Here is a 16848-nt window from a genome sequence, read left to right on the forward strand (position 1 = left end):
CGAATTCGGTGCACCTCTCTAAATTGTCCGTTTCACAGGCTCCGGGCCAGTTAATAGAGTTGGCAGCAAAAGACCTTAATTTAAACATTTCACGTTTTATCTTCCCGCAGCCTTTCCTGAAGATATTAATCATTGAATATTTTATTCTCGGTGCTCGGTATCTCCTCTGGCCACCATTTCCCGGTTCAGTGTGGCTGTCTCGGCCACATAGCATAGAAAGAAAGAACGTTGATTACACAACTTGCTTTCATGCACACGCGTTGTGGTGTAAGCCAGAGCATCTTGCACAAACCTCGTTCTTACCGATCGCTTAAAACGAATTGATTCACCAGAATTGCTGACAAAGACTAAATGTTTGATAAGGAGCCCGAAGAAAAGGCACCGCTGAGATTTGAACTCATCATCTCCTGTTACCAGCGAGTTGTTCATACCAAACAAAGCTGCAGCTCCCAATCAGGCCCTCGTTGTCGCTGCAACCATTTGAAGTGATATGATTTTTTACTGTCTGCAGCATTTGTAATTGGACATCGCTTATGCATCATTTTTATCACAGTGCTAAATAAAATCTAGAGGATAAAGAAGTCCAAGCACTGGCATGGAATTTGAAAACCATCCTCGCTAATAGGAGACAGGATGGGTCCTGTTCGTGTTTCCACAACTCTACCAAAAGTGTCCAGAGCCTGCATTGCTCCAATCGTATAGATCTCTGTCGATTAAATCATTGCCTCGAGGGCTTGTTGCACTCATTGCCATCTGCAATCAATGGTTCAGCTGAAGACTTATCCCGGACTCTCTGTAAATGTTCGACGGCCATTCAGGGAAATGGAATGTGCATCAGTTCCATTTGAAAACATTGTTTTGCTAAGTGAATTCGAGGTGAGGTGGTTGAGCAAAAGAAAATGTCTTTCCAAAGCTCTTTTATAAAGATTCCTGCACGCTTCCTTCACAGCCATAATTTTCCATTGACCCTTTTTTGGCTATTTTGAAATAATTAAGTCTTGTGCAGGCTTTTACTTGAATATTGTTAACAACCATGGTAAGGATGCATAGGTTGGCAGAACGAATTGTATTTCCATTCTCCTTGAACATATAATTGCATTACAGAATCAATAAGATGTAATGATAGAAAAAGGGGGACATTTGGCTCATCATGTCCCCGGCGTCCGAGAAACGAGTTACCCAGACTAATCCCACTTTCTACATTTTGGCCCCCAGCCCTGCAAGTCATGGGACCTGATGAACATAATCACACGGCATTTTAATGATTTGAGGCCTTCGGCCTCTACTATCCATTCAGGAAGTCGTTGCCAGATCGCTAGCGCCCTTTTGGAGAGAGAAATTAACTCGCATCTCCCATCTAATCTTCCCAGCAAAAACTCTGACTCTCGATCCGCAAGTCACTAACCTCTCTAATAATGTTCATAGCGCCTGCCTAGCCACTTTATCCAGGGCCGTGACAATTCTGTGCATCTGAAATAAATTTCCCCTCAGCCTCAACTCTTCTGAAGTGAACAACCCCCAGCCTTATCAAACTTTCCACGTATCTGAAATTTTCCAGTCCTGGCAATATCCTCGTAAATCTCCTATGCACTCTCTCCAACGCAATTGCATCCTTTCTGTCATAAGGTGACAAGAACTTCTCGCAGTGTACAAGTTCAGGGTTATCTAATGATTTATACAGTGTCCGCAATACCTCCCGCCTAAACCTCGGCTAATAAATGAAAGGATACAATATACCTTCTGAGCCCCCTTATCAATCTGCCCTGTTACCTTCAGTAATTTGTGAACATTCACTCCAAGATCCATCACTTCGTCTACACCTCTCAGTATTCTCCCATTAACCGTGTTATCATTTGCCTTGCTTGACCTTCCGAATTGCATCATCTCACACTTTTCTGGGTTGGATGTCTTTTGCCAATTTTCTGCCTACCTGGCCAGTAGATTGATATCTAGTTATAATTTGGTACATCCTTCTCACTGATCCACAGCGACAGTGTTTGCACTGCAGTGTCGCTTTCCTTTGCTTGGCTTATTTGGAGCCTCTGATGCCATTCGCTCTATTCATTTTGGTAAAGTTAAACCTCGGTAAGTAAAGCAAGAGATCTGACACTTCACATCTCTCCAGCTCGCCACAAATAATGCCTGACCATTGCATTCATTTTCTGTTGTTCATTCTATATTATTAGGATGTGAAGAATTCTCATTGAGACGCACAGCATTTTAAAGCACTTGAGAGTGTGGATGGTTCAAGAATGTTTGCAATCACTGGGAACAGTAGCGTAACTTGTCGGAGTGGCAGAAACCGGCATCGGTTATTCTGATTGGGATTAATTAAATGGCTTCATTCAAAGGATTGTGAAACTTCCGAAATCTAGGCACGCCACACCTCTGGATGCTGGCTGAAAATATTCAGGATTGCGATCGATATTTCACGGGAGCTGCAATTGATATACACGCTGATGCATCAGCTTATTGAGTGTTGGAACCACAGTGAAGGCCGTATAGGGTACACCAAAATTCCTTCGGAGAATCTTCAGATGAACAAACAGCTGTGCACTGAGAGGGGAAAATGGAATCAAAAAGGAAAAAAAATGCGTTTCTAATGCTGAGTTACCAGGACGAGCCGAGGCAAGTTTCACTCCCACCATTTTCCATTGGTCTGTTTTTCCGCTACTTTAGAATACTTTCACCTTCAACTGAGAGCTCCTTGAATGGTTGCATTTATTTATTTTCTTTTGCGATTGTCCAGATTGCCAGCATCAATTATATTTTCTCTTCTCCCTTGCCCGGCTTCTTTGGAGCTGTTATAATAATTGGTTAATTCAATGATGGCAATTTCAGCCTGGGAACGCAAGGCCTGGGAGATGACGCTTGAAATGGCACCTGATGCCCTTATGTTTGCTGCATTTTTTTCTAATTAATTCCACATTCTATACATTGTTGTAGAAAGTGAAGAGATGGTTTAGATATCCAAGAATCTTTGTTGTAGTTCGTGTCTCTTGATCTCGCAGTCAGGGACTCAGAGGCAGGTGTCAGCCTTTATGACTTGGACGAGGAAAACGTGTTCAATCAAAGGCTTGTGAAAGTTTTTAATTTTGAATTTGAATTCTGGACACGGAGAACTGCTGATTCTCTATGAAGGCATTTTTTTGGAAGCAGCAATTGAGACCGAAATTGAGCCACTTACATATTGAGTTTTGGAGAAGACCTGAAGGCCTGAATATCCAACACCTGCTCCTATTCCTTATATTGTTATAGACACTATTCACAGCAACAAGCAGTATTACCTTCACCGCGGGATCTTAACTGCACTGAAACAGCAGCAGGATTGACTATTTCAATGAGCAAATCGGAGAGCAATTTGCATACCCCTGGTTTTTAGTCGTTTGAGCCACAGGACAGAATGGTGTACTGGCCCCAGCTTTCAATAATGTGAAGATGTTTAAGAACGGGAAACGATTCCAACGACCGAAACAATGGGAAGAACCCAAACGAGTGCCAAGACAGGAAGCAATTGTTCCGCAAGGGGAAGCGGAAAATGTAGAGCATAAATGGCGGAGGATATTGAAATTTGGAGTCGATGTGCATTTTCTGATACTGAACGCAAGTTAAAATTGTCCAGGGCACAGACTCATTCTTCATGTGAAGTGACCAAAGAGAGACTCGCCCGAACAGGGACTTGAACCCTGGACCCTCAGATTAAAAGTCTGACGCTCTACCGACTGAGCTATCCGAGCTTACTTTCTTCATGCAACATCGTCTTCAAACAGTCAATAAACTTAGCACAATCTCCATTCAAGCGGGCTGCTTTGTCCTGGAGAGTGTCAATCTTCTTGAACGTTTTGTGAGCTGTACTCATCCAGGCAAATGACTAGTATTCCGCGTTCCTGACTCGTTACCTGTAGGTGATGGACAGGCTTTGGGGAGTAAGCAAGTGATTGTCTCGCCGCACGTTTCCGAGCATCTGACATGCTCCTGTGGCCATAGTGATTACATGACTAGTCCAGTTCACTTTCAGGCCAATGGTAACCCCCAAGTTGTTGATGTTAGGGGATTCAGTGATGGTGATACTAATGAACATCAAGGGGCCATGTGTTGGATATGGCAGCTGCTTTATCGCACGTTTCAGCAATGGACCCTCAAACTACTGAGGATAGAGTTAATTAAGTAGCCTTATTAAGTTACAGAAACATAACAGCGGGAGATTGCAACTTGTTCTTGATGGATGTAGGATGAGGAAAACGGCACCATTTTTTGTTTGTTGTGGCAAAAAGGAGAATCCATCCACTATGAAGGTACCTTAGCTTATTTCAAAGAGGACAATCTTCATCACAACATTCTTCCCTTCATCGCACTGCATGGGAGATGGGAATAAAAGCGCTGCTGTTTTTCGAACATGAGTTATTAGCGTTCAGTAACTAAGTCACTTTCCCAGCTAAGGCAGGGCAGCAACAGCAGCCCTAGGCTACTGACAGCAGTGCATGCACACATGAACTTTCCTTCAAGCACTACTTGCAATCACCATCACTAAGGAGGGCTGTGCAGCACCGTGAAAGGGAATCCTGCTTCAAAAACAGAGACTGAGCAAAGGCAGACAAGCTGAAGAAAAAACCATTGCTAACGGAACACTAGGCTTGGAGTATTGTCGATGGGATAACTCTCCAGAAACCGGTTAACGGCAGCATTGCCCCAGTGGGATAGTTCTGCATTGAATAAATCTCTACCCCGCGGCCTTGTTGCACCATTTCACATTATCAAACATGTCTTTGCCTGAACACTCATTCTCGTCTCTGTAATGGTTTGAATGCCATGCAGACAAATGGGATGATCTTCAACTCCTCCCGGTTTTATGATATTATTTTACTCTGAGTGAATTGGAGGTGGGATTGTCGACGGACAGAAAATTCATTTCTAATGCTGGGTTAGCATGACTGGCAGAGGCCAATTTCATTGCCATAATTTTTCATTGGCTCACTTTTTCTGTGTGGCTAATTTGTGATGCTCAAGTCTCGAACTGAGATTTTCTTCAAAGTGTGCAGATTTAGCAGTGGATTCTATGTTTCAGCGGGATAATAAGGAATGTAGGTTTCACACTCGTGGCTTGGTTTTTCTTGAGCATACAAGAATGAAGAGTGTGCAGATCGAGGGTTGTAACGCATTGAGATGATAAAATACGAGAAAAAAAACTATTTCAACCAGGCCTGAAGATTGGCAAACAAAAGTGAAGCCAGGGAACAATTTTTTGGTTTGCAAACTAAATTTACAACACAGTTCTGAAAGATGACTGAGGTCATAGTTTTTGGAAAGGGTGTACACTTTATGAAACTGAATGCTTGTAACAACCGGTTGTGTTCAGGGAACCAGGACGTTCTGAGTAAACTGCTTATGCCTCCTTGCTCTGTCAAACAAACTGAGCTGGGAGCTTTGCCAGCAAAAGGGCCAGCAGCCCGGAATGACATCCTATGCGAACAAATCTCTATTGACTGAGATATCCAGGATTCCTCGGCGAACTTACTCATAGCGCTCATCATTGTTCACATCAGGTCCTCTGAATAATTACTATTTTCTCGCCAAAATATCTGCCCTCTGCTGAACATTTCCATCATGCTTAGGCCCCAATATCTTCAGCTGTTTCATCAGTGACCTTCCATTCAAGATAAGTTCAGAAGTGGGGATGTTCACTGATGGTTGCAGAATATTCAGCACCATTTGCGAAACATCAGGTGCTGAAGCAATCCATGTACCATGTGCAGCAAGACCTTGGCAGTATTCAGTCCTCAGCTGATAAGTGACAAGTGACATTCCAGCCAGACCAGTGCCAAGCGATGACCATTTCCAACAAGTGCGAATCTAACCATCTCTCCTTGGCATTCAAAGACATTACGTGCTTTCTGTCCCACTCTCAGTATCAACATCCTTTGGTCACCATTGAGCAGAATTGAACCGAGCAGTCTTAAAAAATACTATCTCTACAGGAGCATGTCAGAAGCTGGTAATTCTGTGGCCCGTAACTCACCTGTTGACTCTCCAAAGCCTGCCCACCATCTATAAAGCAAATGTCATGAGTTTGATGGATTACTCTCCAGCTGCCCAGAGGATTCCAGCTCTAACAACACTCAAGCAACACGACACCGTCCAGGAGAGAGAAGCCTGGTAGATTGACACTCCAGCACCACAATATATATTTGTTCTCTACACCACCGACGCACAGTGGCAGCAGTGTTTACCATCTACAAAATGCACTGAAACAACTCGCCAAGGCCCCTTTGACAGCATCTTCCAAAGCCCGCGACCTCTACCACCTAGAAGGGAGAAAGTCAGCAGAAGCACGGGAACGCCAACATCTGCATGTTCCCTTCCCATTGACAGCCTTGCAACTGCATCGAGGTTGCTTGTCTGTCTGTGGCTCAAAATCCTGGAACTCCCTCCCCGACGGTATTCTGAGTGTACTGAGAACACATGGGCTGCACTGGTTCAAGAAAGAGGCTCACCAGCTCCTTCTCAGTGTCAATTGCAAATGGACAATAAATCCTGGGATAGCCAGCGACAACCTTGGAAGAATTAAAAATCGCGCTATTAAAATAATAGCAACTATTTTATTTGTTGTTTATGATTTGTTGTGTGCTTTCTAACGACAGGCCTGGGATCTGCCGCTTGAAGTAACGCTTCAGTTCATTGTGTTTCCTGATTTTTGTGTCTTTATTTCCACGTTTTCAAAATTTTTGAAGAATATGAAGTGTTGATTTCAATACCCAAGAATGTTTGTTGTGGTTCGGCTCTCTAGATCTTGCAGTCAGGGGGGTCTTAGAGGCAGGTGTCAGCCTTTAAGACTGGGATGAGGAAAATATTTTCTTTAAAAGGCTTGAGAACCTTTTGAAATCTGGACACGGAGAATTGTCGATTCTCGCTAATTATATTCAAGACTGACATCGATATATCTTGGTGTTCTGTGAAAACAAAGGTGTAGAAGGTTTTTCTGGAAGTTGCAATTGAGATCGAACTTGAACCACGTACGTATTGACTGTTGGAGAAACCCTGAAGGCAAGAAAATGCTGCAGCTGCTCATATTCCAAACATTGTTACAGACACTATTCATACATCAAGCAATATTACGTTCACCTCTGGGTCTTAGCTGTACTGATCCAGCAGCAGGATTGACTGTTTCAATGAGTAAATAGGAGACCAATTTACATACTCCTGTCTTGAGCTCACAGGCCCAGGTTTCGATCGTGATCATTTGTTTAAAACGCACACCATTTCCAACGACCTAAAGAATGGGAATAACCAAATGCTCAAGTGCCAAGTCAGGAAGTAGTTTTCCGCAAGGTGAAGCTGGAAATGTAATAGAAATGTAGAGGCAATTGAAGCTTTTGGAATCTGGATTCGATGTCCATTTTCTGATATTAAACTCAAGTTAAAATCGTCCAGGGGACAATGAAACCTAACAAAATGACTTTCTTTCCTGTTTTACGAGAAGTGAACAAATAAAACATCGCTTGAACAGGAGCTTGAATCCTGGAGAACTCAGACTAAAAGTCTGTGCTCTACCAGCTGAGCTACCGAGCTTAAAGTCCATCACTTAACATAGCCTCCTTGAAACACTCAATACAATTAGTGCAAGCTCTATTCAAGCAGATTGCTTTGTCCTGGATGGTGTCAACCTTCATGTGTGTTGTGGGAGCTGTACTCATACAGGCAAGTGGGAAGTATTCCATCCAATTCATGATTTGTGCTTTGTAGTTGGTGGACAGGCTTGCGGAGTCAGGAGCTGAGTTACCAGACGCATGTTTCCTAGCCTCTGACCTGTTCCTGTGGACATGGTATTTTTATGGCTAGTCTAGTTCAGTTTCAGACCAAAGGTAACACTCACGATGTTGATGGTGGGGAATTCAGTAATGGTAATGCCAATGAATTTCAAGGCGCAATGTGTTTGATGTGACAGCTGCTTTTTCACACGTTTCAGCAATGGGCCCTCAAACTACTGAGGATAGTGTTAATTAAGGAGCCTCATTCAGATACAGAAACATAACAGTGGGAGGCTGCAACTTGCCTTTGACTGATGCAGGTTAAGGGAACAACACCAATTTTGTCCATTGTAGCAAAAATGTGAATCCATCCAAAAATATGAAGGTGCCTTGGCTGTTGGATGAGTACAGCTCCAGCAGTGCTCAAGAAGCACAACATCATCCAGGAGAGAGCTGCTCTGTTTATTAGTACCCCATATGCCGCAATAAATAATCGCTCTCTCCATCACCGTGCACAGTGGCAGCAAGGCGTATCATCTACAAAATGCACCGGAGCAACTCGCCAAGGGTCCTTCAATGGCAACTTCCAAACGCACAATCTCTACCATGTAGAAGGAGAAGTGAAGCAGACGCAATGGAAATTACCATCTGCACGTTCCCCTCCATTTCACAAACAATCCTGACTTGGAACGGCATCATGGTTCCGTCACTGTCTCTGGGACCTAATCCTGGAACTACTTTCCTAACAGTATCCTGAGTTATTGGACAGCACATGGGCTGCATTCCTTCAAGAAAGCGGATTCACCACCACCTTCTCAATGACAATTAATGGTGCACATTAAATTTGGGCATTGCCAGCGACATCTGAATCAGTTGGAAGATTGAAAAACGCGATTTAAAAATATCAGCAACTATTTGTAATGGTTATCTATGATTTGTTAGCTTCTACCTAAGTATTATGCATAATTATTTATTTTGCTTTCGTAAATTGGTTGAATTATGCTCGATCACTTCAATTTCCTCCTTTCCTCTCAATTAGAACTGCTTAACCATATTGGCTGATAGCCTCCTTGATTAGGCAATTTTTGAAAGATGCCACTGAAACTCTATAGATGTCATGTGATCCAAAGCCATGTTCTAAGAACATAAGATCTAGCAGCAGGAGAAGGCATTTCAGCACCGAGAGCCTGCTGCTCCCTTCATTGCGATCATTGTTGATCTCATTTCGCCCTCAACTCCAATTTTCCGCCCTTTCCCCATAACCTTTCAACCCATTACTAATTGACAATCTGTCTACCTCCTCCTTAAATTTATTCAGCGTCCCAGCATCGACTGCACTCTGAGGTGGTGAATTCCACAGATTAACGACCCTTTGAGAAAAGTTATTCCTCCTCATCTCTGATTTAAATCTACAAGCCCTTAGCCTAAAACTATGGCTTCTCGTTCAAGAATGTCCCACAAGGGGAAATAGCTGTTCCAAGTCGATATTGTCTCTCCCATTAGCATCTTATATACATCAATTAGATCTCTTCCCATCCTTCTAAATTCTAGCGAGTAAAGGCCTAAACTGCTCAATCTCTACATATAAGACAAGCCCTGCATCTCTACAATCAACGTTGTGAACCAGCTCTGGGCCGACTCCAGTGCAACTACATCCTTCCCAAGTAACGGGACCAAAACTGTGCACAGTACTCCAGTTGCTGTCTCGACAATGCCGTGTACAGTTGCAACAACACTTCCATATTATTATACTCTATTCTTTCAGCAATAAATGTCAAAATTCCATTTGCCTTCCTTATTACTTGCTGTACCTGCATACTAGTTTTCAGCGATTCATGCACAAGGACATCCAGATCGATCTGCACTGAAGCATTCTGATGTTTTTCTTCATTTAAAAAACAAGTCGACTTTTTATTCTTCTGACCAAAATGGATCACCTCATACTTATCCATGTCGAACTCCATCTGCCAAATTTAGGCCCATTCACCTAAACTGCCGACAACCATTTTTAAATTTCTTATTTGTAACTTACTTACCCAACTGTTTTGATGCAATCTGGAATTTCAGCTATAGTGCTTTTTTATCCCTGAATCTAAGTCATTAATATAGATTGTAAATAGTTGGGGTCCAAGGGCCGAACCCTGTGGCACCCCATGAGTTACAGATTGCCATCCAGAAAAAGACCCATTTATCCCGACTGTCTGCACTCTGTTGGTTATCCAATCCTCTATCCAACCTAATATATTATCCCTAACTCACTGTGATCATATCTTGTATATTAATCATTTGTGCAGCACCTTATCAAAGAACTTTTGGACGTCCAGCTATACTATATCTAGACGATCCCAATTATCCTCTTTGCTTGTTACATCTACAAAGAACTCTTACAAATTAGTCAAACACGAATTACTCTTCTTAGAACCATGCTGACTCTGAACGATTGCATTTTGACCTTCCAAATGCCCCATTATTACTTCCTTAATAATGGATTTCAACAATGTCCCAATGACAGATGTTAAACTAACTGGTCTATAGTTTCCTACCTTCTGCGGCATCCCCTTTTTGAAAAAAGACGTTATATTAGCATTTTTTTTTTTACAATCGGTTGAAAATACAGGGAATTTTGGAATTTTATAGGCAATGCATCCACTATCCGAAATGTCACTTCCGCTAAGGCTCTGGGATGTTGGGCATTACGTCTTGGGGAATTGTCACCCTTTAATCCCAACAGTTTGTTCAGTACTTTTTCTCTAATAATGGTGATTGTTCTAAGTTCCTCCTTCTTTATCATTTCTGCACAAGTTGTTACTATTGGGGTATTACTAGTGTCCTCCACTGTGAAAATTGAGGCAAGATATTGATGTAGCATCTCTGCCATTTCTGCATTTCCCACTATTAGCTCCCCAGTCTCGCCCTGCAAGGGACCAACATTCACTTTAGCTACTCTCTTACCTTTAATATACCGGCAGAAGCTTTTGCTATCAATCTATCACGCTACCTTCCTCACAAAGCACTGATCTCTTCCATTACTAACAAAGGTACACTGCCTCCTTTTCCTTCCAGCCTATGTTTCTGAACCACTAAGTACCCTTCGTTATTCAACTCCCAAACCTGTTCTTCCTGTAACCAGGTCTCAGTGATCACCAACAAATCATACCTATTTACCTCTATTTGTGTTGCTAACTTCTTAGTTCTATTTCGAATGCTACGTGCATTCAGATACAAAATCTTTAAGTTTGCTCCTTTGTCAATTTTCGCTACTCATATGATTCTTTGGTGAAATACGATGCTCACACACTCGGTGCCTTCCTTTCATTTTTTTGTTAACCACCAGCCTCGTCACGAACCTGTACTCTTACCCTCTACTTGAACATAGATTTTTTTTTTAAATATGTATTTCGATGCAACTGAGACCTCCACCCCCATCCCACCCCGACAATTTAGTCTACAGCCCTATCTACTACCCCAGACAGGCGATTTACCAGGACACTTGTCCCAGCATGATTCAAGTGGAACCCATCCGAATGGAATAGCTCCCTCTTTCCCCAGTACTGTTGCCAATGTCCCATGAATTCGAAGCAACTACTCCCACATCAATCCTGGAGCCATGATTTTACCTCTTTAATCTCACTGACCCTTTGCCAAATAGTTTATAGTTAAGGTTGTAATCCGGATAGAATTACTTATAATGTGAAACTTCGACTGCTCTAGTGTCCCCTAAATCTTTGGGGCCACCTGTATTGGAGGCCAATGAATTCTCCTCACCATTAGTTGTGATACACGGGCCCAGTTGCTCCTTGTTGATTATGAGCTCGAAGAGATCAGTTGCTAGAGCATCCGACTTTGAAACTGAGAGTCCGTGCTTCAAGACATTTTCTGCGCAATGTTTCCATTTCAACGTTGTGGGGTCTCCTCCTCACGCTGTGACACTTTGTTCATATGTTGATACTGGGGAAAATCTCCATGTAACACTCATGTCCTTTAATCTTTCTATATACGCAGCACATTCTCAACCATTAAGCCATTACTGACATTCAGGTTTATATACTGTAATTATTGCCTCCAGATCATCCAGTGTCCAAACGTCCTGTGGTCAAGAGCTGACAAAGTACTGAGAAGGGAGGAATCCTACCTGTGTACACTCTCTCTGGCTCTGCTTGTCCATTCAAGTCCTAATACACTCGGGAGACCCAGTTGGTATGTTGTTTCAGTTTATAAAGAGCCTTCTGAACTTGGAAACAGTAAATTGGAAAGGCATGAAAACAAAAAAAGAAAACATGAAGAACGCCTTCATTTGGTTGGTGAGAGTATAGGATTTGGGCTTCCCATAGCAAGGGTCAGAGTCTAAAGGGAATCATTGGAATTTTTAGCCCTGGGATGAAGTGAAGACTATGCCAGCTTGTAAATTTGTGGAATGGTCAAAGGATGTTGCATGTGAATATAGTGTAATGAGCAAATTCGAGGCTAATATTGATAGATTTTTGGGCAGAAACGACATAACAACTATAGAAGTTCAGGCGCGAATGCCACAATAGCCGTGAAGCCCGCTGTCACAACTATTTCTTACGTGTTTGTGTAATTTGATGCCATATTCCCAATCATAATGCTGTGAAACCAACTGGGGATTGTGGAACTAGCAAGGGATAAAGCTGTTTAGACCTTACATTGTGCAATGAGGGTGGGTTAATTTGTAATCTCACAGCAAATGATCCATTGGGAAACAGTGAGAATAATAGAATTGCTTTACACATGAACTTTGTAAGTAACATACACATTGCACATAAATAATCTAAAGCTTGAAGACAATGCCCTAAATATGAGGGGACAATGGACAATTTTGATTGGGTAAATAGACTAAAAGGTATGGTGGTCATTGACCAATGGAAAACATTTTTTGACACAATTCCAAATCATCAACAGGAACATGTCCACTGAAGAACAAAAACAAAATCAGCAAGAAAGATGCACCAGTGTTTACTATAATGGTGAAGAATACTATTGGATTAAAAAGAAGAGGCTTACATAATGTTCAAAGAGCAGCATCAAGTCTGACAATTGGGATACTTTTAGAAAACAAGAAGATACCAAGAAAAAGTTGCCAACGCAGTAAATAGTAAATTCGGGTACACAAGGCACAAATGTAAAACAGATACAATGAGGTTTTATAAACAAAACAAAACAAAAGGATGCGAGTAGCAGAGATAAGCGTTGGTCCCACACAGGGAGCGACAGAATAAATTATTATAGGGAAAGAGGGCGTGGCAGCGACTTTGAAGACAGGTTTCATGTCTGGCCCCATAGCAGGAGATGCAAGTAACATATTAGAAATTAAGTATAACCAAGCATTTATTGGCCATCCCTGGCTGACCTTAACAATGTGGTGGTGAGCTGTCTTCTTTAACCGCGGCAATGCACGTGGTGTAGGTACACCCACAGTGCTGTTAGGGCCGGCAGTTCCAGGATTTTCACCTAGCGGCAGTGAAGTAATGGTGATATATTGCCAAATGAGGATGGTGAGTGGCTTGGAGGATAAGTTCCAGGTGGTGGTGTTCCCAAATATCTGCTGCCCTTGTCCTTCTAAACAGTAGTTGTCGTCGTTTTGGAAATTGCTGTCTAACGGGACTTGGTTAAAGCCTGCCCTTCATCTTGAAGATGGTACACACTGCTACTTCTCTGTGTCTGTGGTGGAGGGAACGAATATGTATAGATGTGGTGCCAATTAAGCGGGCTGCTTTGCCCTGGACAATGTCAAGCTCCATCAGTTCTGGTGAAGCTGCACTGACCCAGGCAAGTGGGGAGTATTCCATCAGACTCCTGACATGTATCTATTCGATGATGGACAGGCTTTGGGGAGTCAGGTGATGAGTGACGTGCTGCGCGTTTCCTAGCCTCTGACCTGTTAATATGGCCTCAGTGTTTATGTGGCTACTCCAGTTCATTTCAGGCCACTGGTGACCCTCAAGATGTTGAAAGTGGGGAATACAGTGATGGCAATGCAAGTGAACTTCAAGGCGCAATGTGTTTGATGTGACAGCTGCTTTTTTGCATGTTTCTGCAATGGGCCCTCAAACTACTAAGGATAGAGTTAATTATGGAGCCTCCTTAAGTTACAGAAAAATAAGAGTGGGAGGTTGCAACTTGCCTTTGAAGGATGCAGTTTTAGGAGAGAACACCAATTTTGTCCATTGTAGCTAAAAACCGAATCCATCCAATATGAACGCGCCTTGGCTGTTGGAAGAATACAGCTCCTGCAGCACTCAAGAAGCTTGACATCATCCAGGAGAGAGCTACTCAGTTTATTGGCACCCCATATGCCACAGTAAATAATCATTCTCTCCAGCACCATGCACAGTGGCAGCATTTTGTACCATATACAGCAACTCGCCAAAGGTCCTTCAACGGCACCTTCCAAACGCACGACCTCTATCACCTAGAAGGAGAAGTGAAGTAGAAGCAATGGAAATCTACCACCTGCACGTTCTGCTCCATTTCACACACCATCCTGACTTGGAACTGCATCGCGTTTCTGTCACTGTCTCTGGGATCTAATCCTGGAACTCCTTTCCTAACAGTATCCTGAGTGTTCCGACAACACATGGGCTGCATCAATTCAAGAAAGTGGGTTGCCCACACCTTCTCAATGACAATTAGTGATGGACAATAAATTCGGGCATCGCCAGAGACATCCGAATCACTTGGAAGCTTGAAAAACACGATTTCAAAATATCGGCAACTATTTGTAATGGTTATTTATGATATGTTAGCTTCTAGCTAAGTATTATGCTTAATTATTAATTTTGCTTTCGTAAATTGATTGAATTATGCTCAGTCACTTCAATTTCCTGCCTTCCTGCCCATTAGAGCTGTTTAAGCAGATTAGCTGATAGCCTGCTTGATTATATTTTTGAAGGATGCCACCGAACCTCTATAGATGTTGTGTGATTCAAAGCCATGTTATCAGAACATAACATAAGAACTAATAGCAGGAGTAGGCATTTCAGCCCCTAGACCCTGCTCCGCCCTTCATTAAAATTATTGTTGATCTCATTTCGGCCTCAACTCCAATTTTTCGCCCTCTCGCCAATACCTTTCAACCCATTACTGATTGAAAATCTGTCCAAATCCTCCTTAATTTTTTTCAACGTCCCAGCATCTAATGCACCTTCAACTGGTGAATTCCACAGATTCACGACCCTTTGAGAAAAGTAATTCCTCCTTATTTCTGATTTAAATCTACCACCCCTTAGCCTAAAACTATGGCTTCTCATTCTAGAATGTCCCACCAGGGGAAATATCTGCTGCATGTCTGCTTTGTCTTTCCCCTTAGTATCTTATATACCTCAATTAGATCTCTTCTCACCCTTCTAAACTCTAGCGAGTATAGGCCTAAACTGCTCAATCTCTCCACATAAGACAGGACCTGCATCTCTGGAATCAATGTAGCGAACCTGCTCTGAATCACCTCCAGTGCAGCTACACCCTTCCCAAGTAAGAGGACCAAAACTGTGCACAGTACTCCAGGTGTGGTCTGAACAATGCCTTGCAACGATACTTCCCTATTTTTATATTCTATACCTTTAGCAATAAATGTGAAAATTCCACTTGCCTACCTTATTACCTTCTGTGGCTACATATTAGTTTTCAGCTGTTCATGCACGAGGACACCCAGATACTTCTGCACTAAAGCATTCTGAAGTTTCTCTTCATTTAAATAATAAGTCAACTTTTTATTTTTCCAAACAAAATTGATTACCTCACACTTATCCACGTTAAACTCCATCTGCCAAATTTTGGCCCATTCTCCTAAACTGCCCATATCCATTTGTAAATTTCTTATTTCTTCTTTGTAACTTACTTACACACCTATTTTGATGCCATCTGGATATTAGTCAAAGTGCGTTCTATCCCTGAATACAAATCATTAATATAGATTGTAAATACTTGAGGCCCAAGGACCGAACCCTGTGGCACCCCATGAGTTACAGATTGCCATCCAAAAAAACACCCATTTATATTGACTCTCTGCACTCTGTTGGTTTGCCAAGCACCTATCCAAGCTAATATATTACTCTTAACCACGTGTGATCTTTTCTCGTCGATTAATCTTTTGTGCAGCACCTTATCAAAGGCCTTCTGGAAGTCCAGATATACTAGATCGACAGGATCCCCATCATCCTTTTTGCTTGTCACGTTTTCAAAGAACTCTTACAAAGTAGTCAAACACGATTTACTCTTCATAGTAACATGGTGACTCTGATGGATTGCATTTTGACTTTCCAAATGGCCCTTTACTACTTCTTAAAAATGGATTCCAACAATTCACAATGACAGAGGTTAAACTAACTGGTCTATAGTTTCCTACGTTCCGCTGCCTCCCCTTTTTGAATAAAGGCATTATATTAGCATTTGTTTACAATCCACTGAAACCTTTCCAGAACCCAGAGAATTTGGAATATTATAGGCAATGCATCCACTGTCCCCACTGCCACCTCCATTAAGGCACAGGGATGTTGGGCGTCAGGTCTTGGGGAATTGTTACCCTTTCATCCCAAAAGTTTCATCAGTACTTTTTCTCTAATGATGGTGATTGTTCTAAGTTCCTCCTTCTCTTTCATTTCTGCACTACTTGTTACTATTGGGTAAGTACCAATGCCCTGCACTGTGACAACAGAGGCATGATATTGATTAAACATCTCTGCCATTTTTGTGTTTCCCACTATTAGCTCCCAAGTCTCGTCCTCCAACGGACCACCATTCACTTTAGCTGCTCTCTTCCTTTTAATATACTTGTAGAGGGTTTTGCTATCAGTTTTTACATTTCTCACAAAGCACTGATCTCTTCCTTTACTAGCAAAGCTACACCGCCTCCTTTTTTCTTCCAGCCTATCCTTACGAAACACTGAGCACCCTTGGTTATTCAACTCCCAAACTTGCTCGCCCTGTAACAAAAACAGAATTACCTGGAAAAACTCAGCAGGTCTGGCAGCATCAGCGGAGAAGAAAAGAGTTGACGTTTCGAGTCCTCATGACCCTTCAACAGAACTGGGTGAATCCAAGGAAGGGGTGAAATATAAGCTGGTTTAAGGTGTGTGTGTGGGGGGTG

General features: G+C 42.3%; 1 non-coding gene across 1 annotated transcript; it reads right to left on the reverse strand.

Annotated features, from left to right (window-relative positions):
• Positions 1-3664: 3664 nt before the first annotated feature.
• On the reverse strand, positions 3665-3737 carry trnak-uuu. Its single transcript has one exon. It is a non-coding gene; the product is annotated as a tRNA-Lys (tRNA).
• Positions 3738-16848: the final 13111 nt, after the last annotated feature.

This window comes from Carcharodon carcharias, chromosome 24, assembly GCF_017639515.1.
Source record: "Carcharodon carcharias isolate sCarCar2 chromosome 24, sCarCar2.pri, whole genome shotgun sequence".
In the NCBI taxonomy this organism is placed as follows: domain Eukaryota; kingdom Metazoa; phylum Chordata; class Chondrichthyes; order Lamniformes; family Lamnidae; genus Carcharodon; species Carcharodon carcharias.